This window comes from Pteronotus mesoamericanus, unplaced genomic scaffold (genome assembly GCF_021234165.1).
Source record: "Pteronotus mesoamericanus isolate MK-2021 breed Mesoamerican mustached bat unplaced genomic scaffold, CSHL_Meso_final scaffold_31, whole genome shotgun sequence".
NCBI lineage: Eukaryota > Metazoa > Chordata > Mammalia > Chiroptera > Mormoopidae > Pteronotus > Pteronotus mesoamericanus.
The window spans coordinates 2,885,664-2,895,239 of NW_026555312.1; the positions used below are offsets into that span (position 1 = coordinate 2,885,664).

At 42.3% G+C, this 9,576-nt stretch overlaps 1 pseudogene; it reads right to left on the reverse strand.

Moving 5' to 3' along the window:
* Positions 1-7,678: 7,678 nt before the first annotated feature.
* On the reverse strand, positions 7,679-8,248 carry LOC129085631 (40S ribosomal protein S7-like; annotated as a pseudogene).
* Between the last annotated feature and the right edge of the window lie 1,328 nt (positions 8,249-9,576).

Sequence of the window (9,576 nt, forward strand, 5' to 3'; positions counted from 1 at the left end):
TATGGTTATATGAAAACCTCTAGCAACATTTTATAGTTTCATTAATTTATTCAAATACTTATTGAATAACACATGCATACACAATGCACTTGCCAGGTACTATGTGTGAGGGAGGCATAAAAAGTGAGTGAAACATTGAAACAATGATAACACGCTTTTGAAATTTTCAGTCTAGAAGAGCAAATACTATGCATAGAAAGAGAATACAAGTTAGAAATAACAAATATTGGACAGTAAGATACACAAGGATAGACATCGTGTCTGTTTTTGTTTGTCCCAGTGTGCCCAGACCTGTAATATTCATGTACACAGTAGTAACCCAGTAAATATATGCTCATTTGAATTGAAGAAGTAAACAGAATGTGACTGGACTTCAGAAAAAGAAAGATTTGTTCCAGTTGAAGCACTTAGGGAGGGCATTGTGGGAGAAGTAGCATTTGATGTAGGACTTGAAAGATGCAAACGATTTGGACAGGAGCTATGGATAGTGAAGCTGGTGGAGGAAAAGCATTAAGGCAAGGCACAGAGGAAAAGCAGGGCCTCTCTAGGGCAGGGCCCCTACCCCCTGGGTCATGGACTGGGACCAGTCCATGGTCTGTTAGGAACCGGCCACGCAGCAGGAGGTGAGCAGTGGGTGAGCAAACGAAGCCTCATCTGTATTTATAGCCGCTCCCCATCGCTGGCATCACCTCCCGAGCCCCGCCCCCTGTCAGATCAGTGACAGCATTAGATCCTCATAGGAGCAGGAACCTTACTGGAGCTGCGCAAGTGAGGGATCTGGGTTGCACGCTCCTTATGAGAATCTAATGCCTGATGATCTGAGGTGGAGCTGACGTGGTGATGCTAGCGCTGTAGCAACAAATACAGATTATCATTAGCAGAGAGGTTTGGCTGCACAGAGACCATAATAATTCAATCGCTTGCAGACTCATATCAAAACGTTATCAGTGAGTGGCAAGTGACAATGAAGCTGCATCTCGCGGCAGGGTATAAAGCCAAACTCCACCCCCACTTTATGGAAAAATTGGCTTCCATGAAACCGGTCCCTGGTGCCAAAAAGGTTGGGGACTGCTGCTCTAGGAACAGCGTGCGCTTCCTTGTGGCTGCAGTGTAGGGCACTTGAAATTGGTTGTGGAATTGGTTGGTGGCAGACCAAGGAGGGCCTTGAATGCCAGAATAAAGGGTTTGTATTTTATTCAGAGGCAGGAGGAGACAGTGGTGTGACATGAGGAGAGCTGTGCTTATTCAGGAAGATAAATCTGTCAGCGATTTTAAGATGTGTTGGAGTAAGGAAACTCTGGTAGGAGGTGGTTAGAAGGTTAGTGTAACATTCCAGATAGAAATAACAAGGACCCAATGAAGGCATAATGCAGGGTGATGATAGAGAGAAGGCAATAAATAGGTCTGAAAAATGTTAATAGGAGAAGGCAGTACCTGCAATTCATTTGATGTGGGGGACCAGTGAGAGGAAAAAAAACCCCCCAAACAGGATGTAAAATTTTTTTTAACTTGAGTGACTTGAGAACAGTGGTGCTATTAAAGGAAATCAAGCTCGCCCATAGAAATTCTATTGACTGGTTTGCGAGGAAAAAATGCTCTTGCTTTTGATCATTCTGAGTTTGAAGGCATTGTGGGACATCCAGGTATGAGCAAAGTGGGGGTGGTGAGCGTTGGCAGTTCTCCATCAGCATGAAAAGATGGCTGAAGTCTGATGGTTATTCCGGGAAGCGCACAGACAGGCAGGTTCTGGGGGTCAGATCCACAGCGCCCTTGTGTGTGCTGCCGCCCCGCGGGGCCTCACGGTGCTTATCGCTGCGTCTCGTAACCAGAGTTTAGTGTTTAGATAATATTGAGGTTGATATGATAGGGGGTGTTTTGGAACCGCTAAGTTTTGGAGGGTATGTGCGTTCATGTGTGCGTCTGTCGGTGCCTGTGAAAGAAAGATACTGTCCTTCAGTGACTCCGTGATTTCCAGGTCTCTCCTAGGTGGTTCTTATTGTGGAAGGTAGAGGGCAGCAGAGTCCCACATTTCAAAGGAGATTCAGGTCACTACTTCAGAAGGCTTTTTGCTGTTGTTGTTTTTTCTCCCCCCTGCATCTTTTTTGTTAATGAAAACTAACCCCAGTTGAAAGTCGAGAACATTTGTTCTTTTACTTGCTGTCTTTGGGTGCAACACGAGGATCTAAGCTTTACTTCGGGGGAGCTTTTCTCCAAGCTGGTTGTATCAACCTCTTTTACAGAAAGGAGTTAAGAACTTCTTTACTGGTGATGGAAGGTGTGGGGTTACACTTGCAAGGGGACATTTGTAGCCTGAGGGATAACTCCGTTTGGAAAACTATGTTTTTTATTTAAAGTAAAAAATTTAGGCCCATCTTTTAGGATACATTCGGTATTACATATAGTTATAGTCTTGGTAAGTATAGTTTACCGTCCTTAGTGCTGCTATTGGCTGAGTTTCCTTGAGCCAGGTTGACCCGGAATAAAGGTGGGTAATGAAGTTGCACCTACAAATACAACCTATATTTCTTTGTTTTTTAACCTAAGTCACTACTGCAGCACCTCCCATCCTTTCCAATCTGTCCTTTTACCTCTCAGCCTCCATCGATGGTCTAGACTGCCCATGAAGCAGGTGGCGCAGAGGCTTGTCATTTCTGTTCCTGGTGAGTGGCTGTGCTGTCGTCCTCTGGATGATGTCACCACTGGGCCCTGAGCAGTGGGGCCTACTGTTGCCCTTCAGTGTACTGGTCATGCTGGACTGGTCATGCTGGACCTGTGAAGAGCGTGGCACTTGCTTCTCTGTTTGTGCTACGCTTGCCTTGGTACATGGACAAAGGCCATGTCTACCTGCACATTACTGTATCCATAGCACAAGCACTGTGCCTGCTATGGAACAGGTGCTTGATCATTTTTTTTGATTATTATTGAATAAGCACCAAAGCCTTTTCAGCTCAGTGTCTTATGGGATTTCAACTAAACATTAAAAAAAAAAAAAAAGCAGTATTTTTTCCAGTTCTTTTACTTGTACTTCTTCTCTTCCTCAGTGTTTGACAAGTGGCCGTGGGGATACATATGAAAGGTAAACTCTCATGGCGTCCAGGACGGGGGTGGGGGCAGTGTGCACATGGCAGGGTGCTCTGTGCCGGTGGCTGAGTTGGGATGAACCTGTGGCAGGGACCAGCATAGCATCTTTGATATTGTTCTGTACCCTGGTCATTTCTCCCTGTTATTGGCCACCTTCCATTGTGCCATTGCCCTTAAGTCTCCAGGCTTCTGTTCATACTGTTTCCCCCCCTTTGGAGGTCCTTCTTATTTTCTGGCTCATGAACTTCTTTTTCTTTCTTTCCCATTTTGTTTATTTTTGGTAATACTTTTTCTTTAATTGTGTTTTTCCCATTTCCATTTAATCCCCTTACGCCCTCCTCCCCCCAGCAATCTCCAGACTGTTGGCCACGGGCAGGAGTCCTTCTCCCTTTTTTCTCAATCCCTCCCCCCACCCCCACCTTGGCTGTCATCCTGCTCTCTGAGTCTGTCTCTATTTCCCTTTTCAGTTCAGTTTAATGAACTTCTTTTTCCTGCGCTACTTTTTCTTTTTCCCTCATAGCATTTACCACTTTCTATCAAGTTATGTAGTTAATTATGTTGCCCGTTCACCTGTCCTTGTAGTAGAATGTCAGCTCCATGAGAGCAGGGATCTTTGCGCACTCATTGATCCCAAGCACCTAGGGTACTGCTTAGAGCATAATAGCTACTCAGTAAATATTTATTAAATGAACAAATGGGTGCTTGAAATTTCAATTCAAATGCCATGCCACTGCCTCAAGGAAGCCTTCCATGTCTGACTTCTACTCTCTGTCCTGGATAAAATGTGTTTATCTGTCCTCTTTATTACCATAGTACTTTGTTTATATTTGTAGTATAGCACATATACCACTGTGTGGCAGTTGCTTTATATCTCAATAAAAATGATATTAAAAAATTGCCCTGGCTGATGTGGCTTAGTGGATTGAGTGCTGGCCTGTGAACCAAAGGGTTGCCAGTTCAATTCCCAGTCAGGACACATGCCTGGGTTGTGTTAGGGGGTGCTTGAGAGGCAACCACACATTGTTGTTTCTCTCCTTCTCTTTCTCCTTTCCCTTATCTAAAAATAAACAAACTTTAAAAAATGATGAAAATATAATGTAACAGAATGTTAAATTGGCATTTTTGATTGAGGCACCAAGATGTAATAAGTATGAGATTTCAAAGTTATGTACCATCCAAAGATAGAAATTTCCATGAATTTCTTGACTGTGAAAAACCCCCACCCTCATTGTGGATACTGAAGGATCAAGAGAGTGGAGATGGGAAATTTGATGAAGAGGATTTCTCAGGAAAGAGCAGTTCTCCACTTCCACCAGGAGGATCCGGAAGGACACCCTGCCTTCACCTGCATTCGCGACAGGAGCTTCAAAGGGACTATGCAGACGTACGCATGTGTCTCTAGCAGTCCCGAGAGACGCGACTGCTTTCTGAGTCTTGCCTAGAAATTATAAAAGGCAAGGACTGGCTGGCCAGCAGGTCTGGCAGCAGAGCAAGGGGGCGGCTCCTAGAGTTTGTTGGGTGAAGTGGAGCACTTCCTTTGGAGCAAAAGTGAGCCATGGGAGACGAGCAAACCCTGAGTCCTTTTAAATCCTTTCCAAGATTGCGCCTGGAGGCTCCCCTCCAGCAGAACCTTAGAGGAGAAGTGGGCAGCCAGAGAAGAATAATTACCTTTGTAAGAGAAAGGGTAGTCAAATAATCCTAGAAATTTTGGGGAGTGGAGAAGGTTTTGAAGAAATTGTTAGAAAGAAAGGGTCATTTTTAAACACTCAAAACAAAGAAGGCCCCAAATGCAAGAAACTGGCCCCAAAGAGAATTAGTGAAAATAGGAACACCTTTCTGCCCCTCCATTTTCTCTTTTGCATCCCACTTTCTCTGCCTCTGGCAGGGTGACAAGCCGCTGACAAGCTGGGGACAGAGAAATGCGGAGGGCTGGGGGGCACCGTGGGGAAGACAGAAAGGATGAGGCCTTTCTCACTAAGACTGTCAGCTTTCAGCAAAACCCTCCCCAGAAACCATTTAATGTTAAACCAGGTTAGAAGTTGTGTTTCTTCCATGGAACTGGACATTCTGATTTCTGAATTAAGACCGTTTTCATGACGTAAAGTGACTTGAAGATTCTTTTCATTACCCAGGAATCTTTGGAAATGTGACAATGTCCGAGGCTCTGTCTCAGGCCTTGCCTCCTGCATCCGCTCTAAAGGAACAGTGGAGCCCTGTGATTACCGCCCCCCAAGTCCTGCTTGTCCACAGTGTCCGAGACGATAACTAGCCGATGTTTTTTGTGTGCTCACTATTTTCCAGGCACTGTGCTAATTATTAGTACGTTTATCTCATGATTCTGCCCAACAATCCGATGCTCTAGGAACTCTTATCCTATTTTACATGCAGGAAAACTGAAAGTGAAAGATGTTAACTAACTTCCCTGAGGTTTACACACACCACTTAGAAGTAGAGTTAACATTTGAACGCTCTGGCTATGCTTTATTCTTCTCTAGATTCAAATTTCCTCAGCACTAGGGCTGTGTTCGTGCTCATATTCCTCATGCACAGCATGGGGCCTGACATTTAGTGCTCCACAAAAGTTTTAATTAATGAATGGTACATAGATAATGGTACGTTGGTAATATTTCATAGTAACATACAGTATTCAACAAAACAGTAAAAAGGAGCTTGGGCTTTGGAGTCAAAGGGCCTGGGTTTACATCCTGATTCTGCCTTTTCACAGCTGTTTTGTCTTTAGGGAAATCTCTTAACCTGTCCATGCCTCAGTTTCCCCAGTTGTAGAATGGAATAATGATGCCATCGCAGTGCTGTGCCGAGGACCAAAGAAGATAACAAGAAGATAAAGCACCTGACTGGACCTAGGCTGTAGCACATAGTACTTGCCATAGCACGTGGCTCAGCAATAGGATGACATTTGGGTATTTAGGCTTTGTGTTGTACTGGATTTCTGAATCGGCAGAGGAAGAGTTCGATAATGGTAAACAAGTGGGCCCCGCTCTAAGCAAAATTACGAAGTACCGTGGAAGCTCTTGATCTACCCACATGCCGCCCGATGCACACGGCTGGCTGGCCGCTGCTGTTAGCTGACTGCTCTCTAGGGTTTCTAAGTGCACGTCCTCCTCTGGAAAGGTGTCATATTGCAGCAGGTCCCTGTGCTTGTTCCTGAATCTGCTTATTTGCAATTGTAATTATATAATTTAATTAAACATTATTAAAATGAAGTATGACTGAAAAGACTAGAGCACTTTTATAGCTACCCACCTGCCTTTGCTTTTCCATCTAATTAGTGGGGGAGTTTGTTCCTCATGCTTTCTCCCCCCCCTTTTTTTTTTGGAGAAAGCTGACTAAACACATTCATACTGAGACATAAATGACTGCTACCCCTATTAGGGTCAATTGGATTTAAAAAGGAGTTTAATGCTCTAGCTAAAGGAAGAAAGCTCTAATTGTGGAAGTTGGGTACCAAGGGCAGGGTGTCTGTTTTGTCCTGTCTAAAACCAGGTCAAAAGTTCTTCTTGATCCCTACTCTGCATACTTACCCAACACAGTGCTGTTTCTGTATATTTGTGCATTATATTTGCATGCCCATTCATGCCTGGGCCAGAGTAAATGTAGGCTCATTATCTGATTGACATTTGTCTTATTTCACTGAGAGTGGTTCAATATACATTATAAATAAATTGAAAGCAGAATTTATGGTGTAGCTTCTCTAGCCCACAGAATATGTTCCCAACTTTTATTCTTTTGTGGCAAACCCAAGGTCCAGAGCTACTTAGTCTGTCTACTGCCTTGTGCATTCCCTGAGGGTGAAATGTCTTCCATTTATCTTTGCACACTGCCTTGGTAAATGCTTATGGAACAAAAGACTTGATTCCCACTTAAGTATGCTTATTTTAACTTCCCTTTAATGCAGAACTAAGAACGTGATACAACTGAAATCGTACGATTAGAAAGGACTGAGGAAAATTGTAGTCCAGCCATCTCACTTTATATGAGATGAAGTTGAGCCAATGAGAGGTGAAGTGACTTGCTTAAGGTCATACGGTGAGGTGATTCCAGACCTGGATTTAGAACCCAGGTCTCCTGACTCCTAACCTGGGCTGTTCTACCTATTACATTTGAAAATGTATTAATAATATCCAACATTTACTTAGTGATTATACTATATAGCCCAGAGGTAATTAATAGCCCTTTACACTCATTAGCTCATTTCATTGTCACAACAATCCTATGAAACTAGTAGCATATTTTATAAATAAACTAAGGCATAGAGAAAGTAAGTCACTCGTGTAAATCAATTGCTAGAATCGGATCTTAAACTAGGAATTTTGACAGAAGTTGCTATGGGTAGATGAATGTTTTTTTGATTCTTTTTAAAAAAACACTAAGATAAGTGATATATAACATTATATTAACTTCAAGTATACAACATTATTATTTAAATATTGAAATGATCACCATAATAATGTCTAGTTAATATCACCACGCAATTATAATTCTTTTCTTATAATGAGAATTTTTAAGATTTACTCTCTTAGAAACGTTTTATTTTGTGAATGGTATTTTATATAGTCCTTTTATTTACAACTGAAACTCAGAATTCAAAATTAACATTCTTGCCTGTGACCCTCTTAGAGACATCAGAAAAAGTTTCAACCTTGTCCCACTGGCCTTTATCCAAATTAACCCTCGCGAGCCAGCCAGCTGTCACCCAGTTTCACATGGATTCTCTTGCCCACAGCTTCCCTTGGGGAAACCAAGTGGTCCAGGGCCACACTGTGCACGGCTGTCAGGGTGTGCGGCTCCTGGGATGCTTTTGCTTATTTTTTGTATGGCTTTTTTGAGTTGGCTTAGGCAGAATTTTCCTTTGAGCAATAAAGACCACATGCTTCCCACTGGACTTTTTTTCTCCAATTTGTATACTAGCCCAATGTGGATTTTCCGGGAAGATTTCAGATGAGGAACAAGAACAAAGATTGTAATAGCCTTCTGACTGTTACCAACTTCAATATCCTTGGCTGCTATTATATATTCAGCTCTCATGCCTGGGCCTTGAGGTCCAAGTTCATCTCCAAGTGGAGAGCCTGGGAGATGTCAGACTTGACTTGAACTGGTCTGGCCTCTCACCAGTGGGCTTCATGATCTTCATGCTCAAACTGAACATAGTCTTCTCCGTGGAGAGCGCCAGCCTGGGAAGAGACCTATACCTTCAAGAGCTCACCAGATCTCTCTTAGCACCTTTCAAATATAAATACAGTATTGTTAACTATAGTCCCCATGCTACACATAACATCCCCAGGACTTACTTATTTTATAACTGGAAGTTTGTACCTTTTAACCTCTTCATCCATGTTGCCCACCTTTTTCTCCCCAACTCTGGCAACCACCAATCTGTTCTCTGTATCTATGAGCTTCCCCATCCCAGCCCCACATACAAGTGAGATTATATGTCATTTGTCTTTGTCTGACTTATTTCACTTAGTATAATGCCCTGAAGGTCCACCCACATTGTAGCAAACGGTAGGATTATCTTTTTTATGGCTGAATAATATTCCATTGTATGTGTGTGCTTGCGTGTGTGTATAGGTGTGTATTTCACATTTTCCATTCATCCATCAATGGTTACTCAGGTTGTTCCATGTCTTGGCTACTGTGAATAATGTTGCAATGAAAATTAGGGTGCAGATATTTTTTTGAGTTAGTGTTTTCATTTCCTTTGAATAAATATCCACAAATAGAATTGCTGGGTCATCTGACTATTCTATTTTTAATTTTTTGAGGAACTTACTTACTTTTGCTTTCATGGTGGCTGCATCAACTTACATGACCACCAACAGTCACAAAGATTCTCTTTTCTCCTCATCCTCACAAACATTTGCTATTTCTTGTCTTTTTGATAATAGACATCCTGACAGGTGTGAGGTGGTACCTCATTGTGGTTTTGATTCACATTTTCCTGATATTTAGTGATGCTGAGCACTGTTTCATGTTTCTGTTGATCATCTATATGTCTTCTTTGGAGAAATGTCTATTCAGGTCCTCTACCCATTTTTAAAAATAGGGTTTATTTTATTCTGAATTGTATGAGTTCTTTATATATTTTGGATACTACCTCATTATCAAATATATGATTTGCAAATGTTTTCTCCTTTTCAGTAGGTTGTCTTTTCACTTTGTTGATGGTTCCCTTTGCTATGCAGAAGCTTCTGAGTTTGATGAAATTATACTTGTTTATTTTTTTTGCTTTTGCTGCTTTTGCTGTTGGTGTCAAATCCAAAAAATCATTGCCAATACTGGTATTAAGGAGTTTACTGCCTATATTTTCTTCTAGGAGTTTTATGATTTCAGGTCTTATGTTCAGGTCTTTAATGCATTTTCAGTTATTTTTGTGTACGGTGTAAGATAGTGGCCTTCTGCCTTCCTCCTTCCCTCCCTCCCTTCCCCACTTCCTTCCTTCTTTCCTTCCTTTCTTCCTTCTCCCTCCCTTCCTTC